Source organism: Triticum aestivum, chromosome 3B (assembly GCF_018294505.1).
Source record: "Triticum aestivum cultivar Chinese Spring chromosome 3B, IWGSC CS RefSeq v2.1, whole genome shotgun sequence".
Lineage (NCBI taxonomy): Eukaryota > Viridiplantae > Streptophyta > Magnoliopsida > Poales > Poaceae > Triticum > Triticum aestivum.
This window is the reverse complement of record NC_057801.1, coordinates 408,567,277-408,579,441: the sequence shown is the minus strand read 5'-3', so window position 1 is coordinate 408,579,441 and position 12,165 is coordinate 408,567,277.

The following is a 12,165-nucleotide window of genomic DNA, read 5'->3' as shown; positions in this document are numbered from 1 at the left end:
GCTCGGCCGGCGCACTCGCAGCGTCGACATCATCATAAATGAGGGCGGCCGGCGCGCCTCCTCCTCGGCTCCTCCTCGCTTCGTCAAACCGAAGACAGAGCTGGGGCTCGCGGCCGTGAAAACGGAGCCGAGGCTCCCCGCCGTGAAGATGGAGCACGGCGCCGGGAGCTTGACGAGGCGCCCCCCCTGAAATGGGCGCGCGATGACTGGTTGTACATGGAGATGGTGCGCCGGCCCCGCGCCCTAGAGCACTTCGAACATCGATGCCGGGGCCGCGACGAAGGAGGCGTCGTCGTCCTCGACGACAGCGACGACGACGACGCGCCGCCACCCCTACCGGTCCGCCATGGCGACACTGGGCAGGGGTCCAGCAGGGTGGCCGCGTCAAGGAGGAGAAGGCCGACGACGGCGGCGCCGGCGGTGACTTCGCCGCGCTCAGCGACTTCTTCGGCCCGTAGTTATAGTTTCGGTCTTTTTTTTAATAAATTTGCTATGTAAAATGCCGAACAAGTCTAATATATGCCCAGTTTGCCAAATTTAGCCGAATTTTAGCCAAACTTTGTCGAATACTCTTTTTTTAACATAAACGGCGTCTGGGGGTGGCCCTAGGGTCGGCGGCTGGGAACCCACTCGCCCCTAAGCCGATTTTTTGCGTCGGCTCGCCCCCAGGCGGCGATTTTACGCGCCCCCTAGGGGGGGCAACGGCTAGATATGCTCTATGTCTTAAATGATATTGGTCCTCGTATTTTTTCTATATTTATATTTCAACATTTTTGATAATATTTCATCAACTGTGAGGCCTTTGTTGTGATTTGGTCAATCTCAATACTATGCCGGCTCAGTCACTCAGAGGTGCTCATATGAACGCACTCATGCATATCCTATCCCTATGAGCACCTTAGATTTTGAACCGACATAATATTTTGAAATTGAGATGTCGAGAGGTTGAGCCAGCACAACATTTTGAGATTGACTAAGTCACCGTAGACGCCTCATACTAGACGGGAACGTCTCCCCCTACTGAAAATCCTAAAATAAATTCAAAAAATGTGAACGCCAATGTCAAATCTAGTACTTGAATCCTTGTGGGCTGCTTCTGAAGGAAATATGCCCTAGAGGCAATAATAAAGTTATTATTTATTTCCTTATTTCATGATAAATGTTTATTATTCATGCTAGAATTGTATTAATCGGAAACATAATACATGTGTGAATACATAGACAAACATAGTGTCACTAGTATGCCTCTACTTGACTAGCTCATTAATCAAAGATGGTTAAGTTTCCTAACCATAGACATGAGTTGTCATTTGATTAACGGGATCACATCATTAGGAGAATGATGTGATTGACTTGACCCATTCTGTTAGCTTAGCACTTGATCATTTTAGTTTACTGCTATTGCTATCTTCATGACTTATACATGTTCCTATGACTATGAGACTATGCAACTCCCGATTACCGGAGGAACACATTATGTGCTACCAAATGTCACAACGTAACTGGGTGATTATAAAGGTGCTCTACAGGTGTCTCCAATGGTACTTGTTGAGTTGGTGTAGATCAAGATTAGGATTTGTCACTCCGTTTATCGGAGAGGTATCTCTGGGCCCTCTCGGTAATGCACATCACTATAAGCCTTGCAAGCAATGTGACTAATGAGTTCGTTGCGGGATGATGCACTACGGAACGACTAAATAGACTTGCTGGTAACGAGATTGAGCTAGGTATTGAGATACCGACGATCGAATCTCGGGCAAGTAACATACCGATGACAAAGGGGACAACGTATGTTGTTATGCATTTTGACCGATAAAGATCTTCGTAGAATATGTAGGAGCAAATATGAGCATCCAGGTTCCGCTATTGGTTATTGACCGGAGACGTGTCTCGGTCATGTCTACATAGTTCTCGAACCCGTAGGGTCCGCACGCTTAAAGTTCGGTGACAGTCGGTATTATGAGTTTATGTGTTTTGATGTACCGAACGAGTTCGGAGTCCCAGATGAGACCGGGGACATTACGAGGAGTGTCGAAATGGTCGAGACGTAAAGATCGATATATTGTACGACTATATTCGGACATCGGAAAGGTTCCGAGTGATTCGGGTATTTATCGGAGTACCGGAGAGTTACGGGAATTCGTCGGGGAGTATATGGGCCTTATTGGGCTTTAGGGAAAAGAGAGAGGGGAGGTTGCGCGTGCCCCCAAGGCTTAGTCTGAATTGGACTAGGGGGAGGGGCGGCGCCCCCTCCTTCCTTCTCTTCTCTTTTCCCTTTCCTTCTCTCCTACTCCTACTACTTGGAAGGGCTCCTAGTTCTACTAGGAAAGGGGGAATCCTATTCCCGGTGGGAGTAGGACTCCCCTAGGGTGCGCCATAAAGAGGGCTGGCCCTCTCCCTCCTCCACTCCTTTATAGACGGGCAGAGGGGCACCCCTTGGAGACACAACAATTGATCATTAATCTCTTTGCCGTGTGCGGTGCCCCCCTCCACCATATTCCATCTTGGTAATATCGTAGCGGTGCTTAGGCGAAACCCTGCGTCGATAGCATCATCAACACCGTCATCACGTCATCGTGCTGACGGAACTCTCCCGCAAAGCTCTACTGGATCGGAGTTCGTGGGACATCATCGAGCTGAACGTGTGCTGAACTCGGAGGTGGCGCACGTTCGGTGCTTGGATCGGTCAGATCGTGAAGATGTACGACTACATCAACTGCGTTGTGCTAATGCTTCCGCTTTCGGTCTACGAGGGTACGTGGACAACACTCTCCCGTCTCGTTGCTATGCATCACCATGATCTTGCGTGTGCGTAGGAAATTTTTGAAATTACTACGTTCTCCATTAGTGGCATCCAAGCCAGGTTTTATGCGTAGATGTTATATGCACGAGTAGAACACAAGTGAGTTGTGGGCGATACAAGTCATACTACTTACTAGCATGTCATACTTCAGTTCGGCGGTATTGTTGGATGAAGCGGCCCAGACCGACATTACGCGTACGCTTACGCGAGACTGGTTCTACCGACGTGCTTTGCACATAGGTGGCTGGTGGGTGTCAGTTTCTCCAACTTTAGTTAAACCGAGTGTGGCTACGCCCGGTCCTGGAGAAGGTTAAAATAGCACTAACTTGATGAAATATCGTTGTGGTTTTGATGCGTAGGTAAGAACGGTTCTTGCTCAGCCCATAGCAGCCACGTAAAACTTGCAACAACAAAGTAGAGGATGTCTAACTTGTTTTTGCAGGGCATGTTGTGATGTGATATGGTCAAGACATGATGCTAAATTTTATTGTATGAGATGATCATGTTTTGTAACAAAGTTATCGGCAACTGGCAGGAGCCATATGGTTATCGCTTTATTGTATGCAATGCAATCACCCTGTAATTGCTTTACTTTATCACTAAGTGGTAGCAATAGTCGTAGAAGCAATAGTTGGTGAGACGACAACGATGCTACGATGGAGATCAAGGTGTCGCGCCGGTGACGATGGTGATTATGACGGTGCTTCGGAGATGGAGATCACAAGCACAAGATGATGATGGCCATATCATATCACTTATATTGATTGCATGTGATGTTTATCCTTTATGCATCTTATTTTGCTTGATTGACGGTAGCATTATAAGATGATCTCTCACTAAATTTCAAGGTATAAGTGTTCTCCCTGAGTATGCACCGTTGCGAAAGTTCTTCGTGCTGAGACACCACGTGATGATCGGGTGTGATAAGCTCTACGTTCAAATACAACGGGTGTAAGACAGTTTTACACACGCAGAATACTCAGGTTAAACTTGACGAGCCTAGCATATGCAGATATGGCCTCGGAACACTGAGACCGAAAGGTCGAGCGTGAATCATATAGTAGATATGATCAACATAGTGATGTTCACCATTGAAAACTACTCCATCTCACGTGATGATCGGACATGGTTTAGTTGATTTGGATCACGTGATCACTTAGATGATTAGAGGGATGTCTATCTAAGTGAGAGTTCTTAAGTAATATGATTAATTGAACTTAAATTTATGATTAACTTAGTCCTGGTAGTATTAGCATATATCTATATTGTAGATCAATAGCTCGCGTTTAGCTCCCCTGTTTTATTTTTGATATGTTCCTAGAGAAAACTAAGTTGAAAGATGTTAGTAGCAATGATGTGGACTGGGTCCGTTGAAAGGATCGATATGGTTGACTAGAGGGGGAGGAATAGGCAACTAACAATTTTTAAGCTTTTCTTTACCAAATTAAACTTTGCAACAAAATAGGTTGTCTAGATGTGCAACTAAGTGAGCAACCTATATGATGCAATAACAACTAGCACATCAGCAAGCAAGGGATACAACACAAGTAGGCTTGCAAAAGTAAAGGCACGAAATAACCAAGAGTGGAGCCGGTGGAGACGAGGATGTGTTATCGAAGTTCCTTCCTTTTAAAGGGAAGTATGTCTCCGTTAGAGCGGTGTGGAGGCACAATGCTCCCCAAGAAGCCACTAGGGCCACCGTATTCTCCTCACGCCCTCACACAATGCGAGATGCCATGATTCCACTATTGGTGCCCTTGAAGGTGGCGACCGAACCTTTACAAACAAGGTTGGGGCAATCTCCACAACAATTGGAGGCTCCCAACAACACCACGAAGCTTCACCACAATGGAGTATGGCTTCAAGGTGACCTCAACCGTCTAGGGTGCTCAAACACCCAAGAGTAACAAGATCCGCAAGGGATAAGTGGGGGGAATCGAATATCTCTTGGTGAAAGTGTAGATCGGGCCCTTGTCACCCAATCCCGAGCAAATCAACAAGTTTGATTGGCTAGGGAGAGAGATTGGGCGAAAATGGAGCTTAGAGCAACAATGAAGCTTAGAGGTGGAAGAGGTAGTCAACTAGAGGTAGGAGACGCCCCTTTTATACTCATGGAAGAGATCCAACCGTTATCCTCAAGTTCAGCCTGCGACACGCGGTACTACCGCTCCAGGGGCGCGGTACTACCGCAAGGCCATGCGGTACTACCGTGGCGGACCACGGTACTACCGCGGCAGTAGCAGAGGCCGGGACTTGCCTGACTTGGGTGCAGTACTACCGCTTGCGCGGTACTACCGCTCCCCCTTGCGGTACTACCGCAAGGCAGGAAAGTCATTGCCTACGAAGAGCGCGGATGAAATAAATTACATCCATGCCTACTTCCGCTGAAAATGAGACAGTGCAAAAATCCGACGCGGTACTACCGCGCACGAGGCGCGGTACTACCGTTGAGGCGCAGATGTAAAAAATTACATCCGCTCCTACTACCGTGACGCCGCAGTACTAGATAGGAGGGCCATGGTACTACGACTCCTAGGGAGCGGTACTACCGTGGGCTCCCGCGGTACTACCGCGCTAGACGAGCGGTACTACCGTTGGGGCGCGGATGTAAAAAATTACATCCGCCCCTACTACCGTACCGGAGCGGCACTAGGCCTGGGAGCCACGGTACTAAGGCTCCAGAGGAGCGGTACTACCGTGACCCACAGCGGTACTACCGCTGGTGCTTGCGGTACTACCGCAAGTACAGCAGTAGCCGTCAGATTTAGGCATAACTAGGATAACAAAGAGATGCTCCAAAGTGCAAGGAAAGGTAGGACAAGTGTACGTGTTGATTCCACCCAAACCTTTCCGACGCGGACCCCCTCTTAATAGTACGGCTCTCCTATGACTCAAATCCACCAAAGAGAAACGTAGAACAACACCGACTTCAATAGTCTCCGAGGAGCACCGAATCGTCTCATGCCTAGTGATGAAGTATCTGAGAAACTCAAGGCACACGATTAGTCCGCAAAAGCATTGTCATCAATCACCAAAACACCTAAGGGATAAATATGCCCTTACAATCTCCCCCTTTTTGGTGGATTGATGACAATACGGGATTTGCACATAGATAAGATAATTTTGAGCAAGTGCAAACCCCACCTCTCTAAAATATAGACGGGCTCTCCCTAGATGTGTGCAATCTAGATGAATGCTTTGGACTGCATAGCACACAAACTAGGATCAACAATCCCCCTATATTTTAGAGACCAAGGCACGATAATTAACATCAAAGTAGAGCAAAGCATAAAGGTAGCACAATATATCACAAGCTCGCTAGGATAGATAGAGTGCATATGTCTTACACCATAAGAAGTAAAGCAACCGAGGTTCAAACGAGAAAGCAGCAAATAGTTCAACCGAGAAAGCAGCAAACATACCGACACACGAAAGACGACATACACGACTCGCAAATCCCTACACTCTCTCCCCCTTTGGCATCGAGACACCAAAAAGGCAGAGAGGACACCTACACATAAGAGGTGGCTCAAGCAGGGAACTCGTCCCAACCCTCTCCGTCGGTCTCCTCGGCAGCAGGGATGGTCTTCTCGACATCCTCCTCAGAATCAGCCCACCTGAAGCCTTGCTTCTCCATCCACTCGGCCTCTGGAGTGATGCGCTCCTCAAACCCGCCAGACACATCCTCACCATAGAGCTGCAAGATCTTCTTGTCCCTGCGACGACTCTCCTTGGACGCCACGTGAGTCCTGTACTGCCCCTTGGCTTGCATGCAGAAAAGAGTCTTCATCTTGTTCTTCAGCTTCTTGGCCCACGATGGCATAGATGAACTCTGGGAAGGCCTAGCAGCATGGCCCTCAGCAACATCCTCGGCGCCAGCATCCTCCTCATCAACAGTAGCCCTAGCAGCAGACGCCTCGGCACGAGTAGTGGTGTTGGCCCAGTTGGGTTTGACATGCAGACATATGGGCTCATGGCGAATCCAGTCTGGAGCAAGGAACTCCTCACTAGGGAACATCTTCTCCCAAGTCTTCAAGATCAGTAGAAACAGATAGGGCCCATAGATAGGCACCTTGTGGTTGAACACTGCAAACCGAAGCTCACACCACATGATGTGTGAGATATCAAGTGGTTGAGACTGAGACAAACGAGCCTCCTCGCAAATGAGCATCATACCCACCATATAGGCATGAACCTTGTCTTTGTCACCAATGCGAGAGAACAAGGAGTTGCGGAAGATGTGATACATGATATCCAGAAAAGAGTTGAGAACCAACGTTGTCTTGCCATTGGCGAGCACCTTCTCAACCATGAATGGTGCAAGCTTGTCCTTGTTGGCAGACTCAGGATTGGCATGGGGGCGAACACCCACTGGAGTGTCGAGCCCATCATCAGGAACCTGGAGCAAATCCATGAACTCCTTCCAGGTAGCAGTCAGCTGACGGCCATTGGTCATCCAGGTCATCCTCCTCTCCTCATTAGAGTGAAAGTAAACTGAGGCAAAGAACTGACAGATAAGCTCAGGATCATAGTCAAGGTGAAAGGATATCACATGCACAATGCCAAACTGCTCCACCAAGTCCAGAGCCTCTCCAAAGTACTCACGGAACTTGTCCTTCCTCATGTGATGCATTTCAATCCATTTCACATCCACGCAGGTATTCTGCTTGTTTTTTATGACATCCAGATAGATGTTGGTCTGTTGCTTGTTCCAAAATAGCTCACAACCTCTGACAGAAGAACGAGGGTGCACATACGGGTGGAGTTGCCTGAGACGGACGTACTCTGACTGGGATATCTCATCCATGCCCTTAGCGGGCTCCTTGTGCTTGCTGGCTGATGTCTTGACATTGCGCTTGGGGGCAGAAGAGCCCTCCTGAGCTTCACCTGGATTGCGCAGATGCTTGGAGCCAGTGTCACGACTGGGATTGGACCGGCGAGAGCCACCACCTGAGACACACACGCAAAACACCAACGAACGCGAAGAAGATCAATGCAAAGACCACGACAAAGCACAAGAAACACATAGAAAGTATACGTGAAAAGTTGCCATGAGATAGATGTGAAGTACGGTAGTACTGCCAGAACCCGCGGTACTAAAATTTTAGTACCGCTCCAGGACGCGGTAGTACCGTGCGAGGCACGGTAGTACTGTGGTTGGAGCGGCAGTACAGTTTTAGTGCCGCAGTGAGTGCGGTAGTACCGCGCCAGAGGGCGGTAGTACCGGACGAGCGGTAGTACCGCGCTAGTTGGGCGGTAGTACCGCACCGCGTCAGATCCAAACGACGGTTTGAATCTGAAAAGAACCGTGAAACCCCGACAGTGCTACGGTGATCAAATCTAGAACAGGACAAAGTACAAGTAGAATTCCTACGCAAAACTACGCTCCTTCATCCTACTCTTGCACAAATTAAGCCTAGGAATCTCAAGAACACACAAGTCTCCCCCAAAACCTAGAAACAACAAACACAAACAACAAGGAGAGGGAGTTGGGGAAATACCTTGGTCCATAGAAAGAGCACGTGGTGGGGAACGATCCCACCGGACGGAATCACGGGAGGGCAGCCGGAGGCGAAGATCCGGCAACGGACGCCGGCTCCGTTCTTGAGCGAGGGAGAGAGAGAGAGAGAGAGAGAAGAGATGGGGAACGGGCGAATGGGTATGGGGGAGTTAGAACTCCCCCTGCCCGTCCTTATCCCCACGCGCCCGAGTCGTCGTGGTAGTATTGCAGGTCACTGCGGTAGTACCGCTTGGGCGGAAGTACTGCACCGAAGCGGTAGTACCGCTCTTCCCAGGTGGCAGTAAAAAATTACTGCCGCATGGGGGCGGTAGTACCGTGCTCCCCTCACGCGGTAGTACCATAGCAGGCTGCGGTAGTACCGTGAGCTCAAGAAAATGCATGTTTCAACACACGAAAAGAGGCCTTTGCAAAGAAACTTTTAGCACAAAAAACACCACAAGAACACAACCAACCTAAGGGCAGAAAGACAACAAGAAGCAGCCGCGCAACCCACCCTCTCAAAAAGGAGAGGGCGGTGGCCAGAGCCACCTATGTTTGAGTTAGTTGGTATGGCACTGCGAAGAATTAGCCTTGGGCCCATGACCAAAACTCGTCTTTGAAGCACAAGTACCATCAAAAATGGCTAATGTGAAAGAGGTGATCGATTTATGCATAATGGGGGGAGGGAGAGTTCATTGAGAGAACAACACTCCCCCTATGTCCATGCCTACACCTAAACTAGACAACAAGTTGAGTGTGGTGGGGGGTGCACGGGTTCAAGTCACATTGCTCGAATCAATGGTATTTAGCTCATGTCTTAACTCGCGAAATCTTGCTTCATCCAAGGGCTTCGTGAAAATATCTGCAAGGTTATCATGAGTGTTGACATACTTGAGCTCGATCTCCCCTCGCCTAATGTGATCCCGGATGAAGTGATATCGAATCTCAATGTGCTTCGTCTTGAAGTGTTGCACCGGGTTGAGAGAAATCTTGATGGCACTTTCATTATCACACCAAAGAGGCACTTTGTCACAAATGACACCGTACTCCTTTAAAGTTTGCCTCATCCATAGGAGTTGGGCACAACAACTACCGGCTGCCACATATTCCGCTTTGGTGGACGAGAGAGACACACAACTCTGCTTCTTGGAAGACCAACTTACCAAAGAGCAACCAAGAAATTGGCACCCTCCGGAAGTGGGCTTCCTATCCACTTTGTCACCCGCCCAATCGGAATCCGTAAAACCTTCAAGCTTGAAGTTTGCTCCTCTTGGGTGTTGGGGAACGTAGTAATTTCAAAAAATTTCCTACGTACACGCAAGATCATGGTGATGGCATAGCAACGAGAGGGGAGAGTGTTGTCCACGTACCCTCGTAGACCGTAAGCGGAAGCGTTATGACAACGCGGTTGATGTAGTCGTACGTCTTCACGATCCGACCGATCCAAGTACTGAACGTACGGCACCTCCGAGTTCAGCACACGTTCAGCTCGATGACGATCCCCGGGCTCCGATCTAGCAAAGCTTCAGGGATGAGTTCCGTTAGCACGACGGCGTGGTGACGATGATGATGCTCTACCGGCGCAGGGCTTCGCCTAAACTCCGCGACGATATGACCGAGGTGGAATATGGTGGAGGGGGGCACCGCACACGGCTAAGGAACGATCCGTAGATCAACTTGTGTGTCCTAGGGTGCCCCCTACCCCCGTATATAAAGGAGCAAGGGGGGAGGCCGGCTGGCCCCTAGGGGCGCGCCAAGGAGGAGGAGTCCTCCTCCTAGTAGGAGTAGGACTCCCCCTTTCCTACTCCTACTAGGAGGGGGAAAGGAAGGGGGAGAGGGGGAAGGAAAAAAGGGGGGCGCCGCCCCCCCTCCTAGTCCAATTCGGACCAGAGGGAGAGGGGGCGTGCGGCCCACCCTGGCCGCCCCTCTCTCTTCCCACCAAGGCCCATGTGGCCCATTAACTCTCCCAGGGGGGTTCCGGTAACCCTTCGGCACTCCGGTTTTCTCCGAAATCACCCGGAACATTTCCGGTGTCCGAATATAGTCGTCCAATATATCAATCTTTATGTCTCGGCCATTTCAAGACTCCTCGTCATGTCCGTGATCACATCCGGGACTCCGAACAAACTTCGGTACATCAAAACTTATAAACTCATAATAAAACTGTCATCGTAACGTTAAGCGTGCGGACCCTACGGGTTCGAGAACTATGTAGACATGACCTAGAACTATTCTCGGTCAATAACCAATAGCGGAACTTGGATGCCCATATTGGTTCCTACATATTCTACGAAGATCTTTATCGGTCAAACCGCATAACAACATACGTTGTTCCCTTTGTCATCGGTATGTTACTTGCCCAAGATTTGATCGTCGGTATCCAATACCTAGTTCAATCTCGTTACCAGCAAGTCTCTTTACTCGTTACGTAATGCATCATCCCGTAACCAACTCATTGGTCACATTGCTTGCAAGGCTTATAGTGATGTGCATTACCGAGAGGGCCCAGAGATACCTCTCCGACAATCGGAGTGACAAAACCTAATCTCGAAATACGCCAACTCAACATGTACCTTCAGAGACACCTGTAGTACTCCTTTATAATCACCCAGTTACGTTGTGACGTTTGGTAGTACCCAAAGTGTTCCTCCGATAAACGGGAGTTGCATAATCTCATAGTTACAGGAACATGTATAAGTCATGAAGAAAGCAATAGCAATATACTAAACGATCAAGTGCTAGGCTAACGGAATGGGTCATGTCAATCACATCATTCTCCTAATGATGTGATCCCATTAATCAAATGACAACACATGTCTATGGTTAGGAAACATAACCATCTTTGATTAATGAGCTAGTCGAGTAGAGGCATACTAGTCACTATATGTTTGTCTATGTATTCACACATGTATCATGTTTCCGGTTAATACAATTCTAGCATGAATAATAAACATTTATCATGATATGAGGAAATAAATAATAACTTTATTATTGCCTCTAGGGCATATTTTCTTCATTGGGTACCATAAGCCAAAGTTTGGGGTATGAGCCAAATATCGAAAGATTCGCTTGACCACCACATAATGACTTTCCTTCGGTGCGGCTTGAAACCGTGCACACATCCCCACACTCAACATGATATCCGGTCTAGATGCACAAAGGTAAAGCAAGGAGCCAATCATGGAGCGATATACCTTTTCATCCACGGCTTTACCATTGGGATCAATGTCAAGTTGGCACTTGGTAGGCATTGGTGTAGTAGCCGGCTTGACATCACTTAGCTTGAATCTTTTAAGCATGTCTTGAGTGTATTTGGCTTGGTTGATGAAGGTTCCTTCTCTTCTTTGTTTGATGTAAAAAGCAATAAAGAACTTCAACTCTCCCATTGAAGACATCTTGAACTTGGAGGTCATGAGAGCGGCAAATTCCTCATTGAAAGCTTTGTTAGGGGAACCAAAGATAATGTCATCAACATATAGTTGGCATACAAACAACTCCCCTTTGACCTTCTTAGAAAAAAGAGTGGGATCGATTTGTCCCACTTCAAATCCACGATCTTGTAGCAACTCGGTAAGGTGGTCATACCACGCACGTGGGGCTTGTTTAAGGCCATAGAGTGCCTTATCGAGTTGATACACATGATCCGGGAAGTAGGGGTCCTCGAACCCAGGGGGTTGCTTGACATAGACCAACTCATTAATAGGACCATTAAGAAAAGCACTTTTCACATCCATTTGTTGCAACTTAAAGTTGTGATGGGAAGCGTAAGCAATCAACAAACGAATGGATTCAAGACGAGCAACTGGAGCAACGGTTTCACCGTAGTCGATACCCTCGACTTGGGAGTAGCCTTGAGCTACCA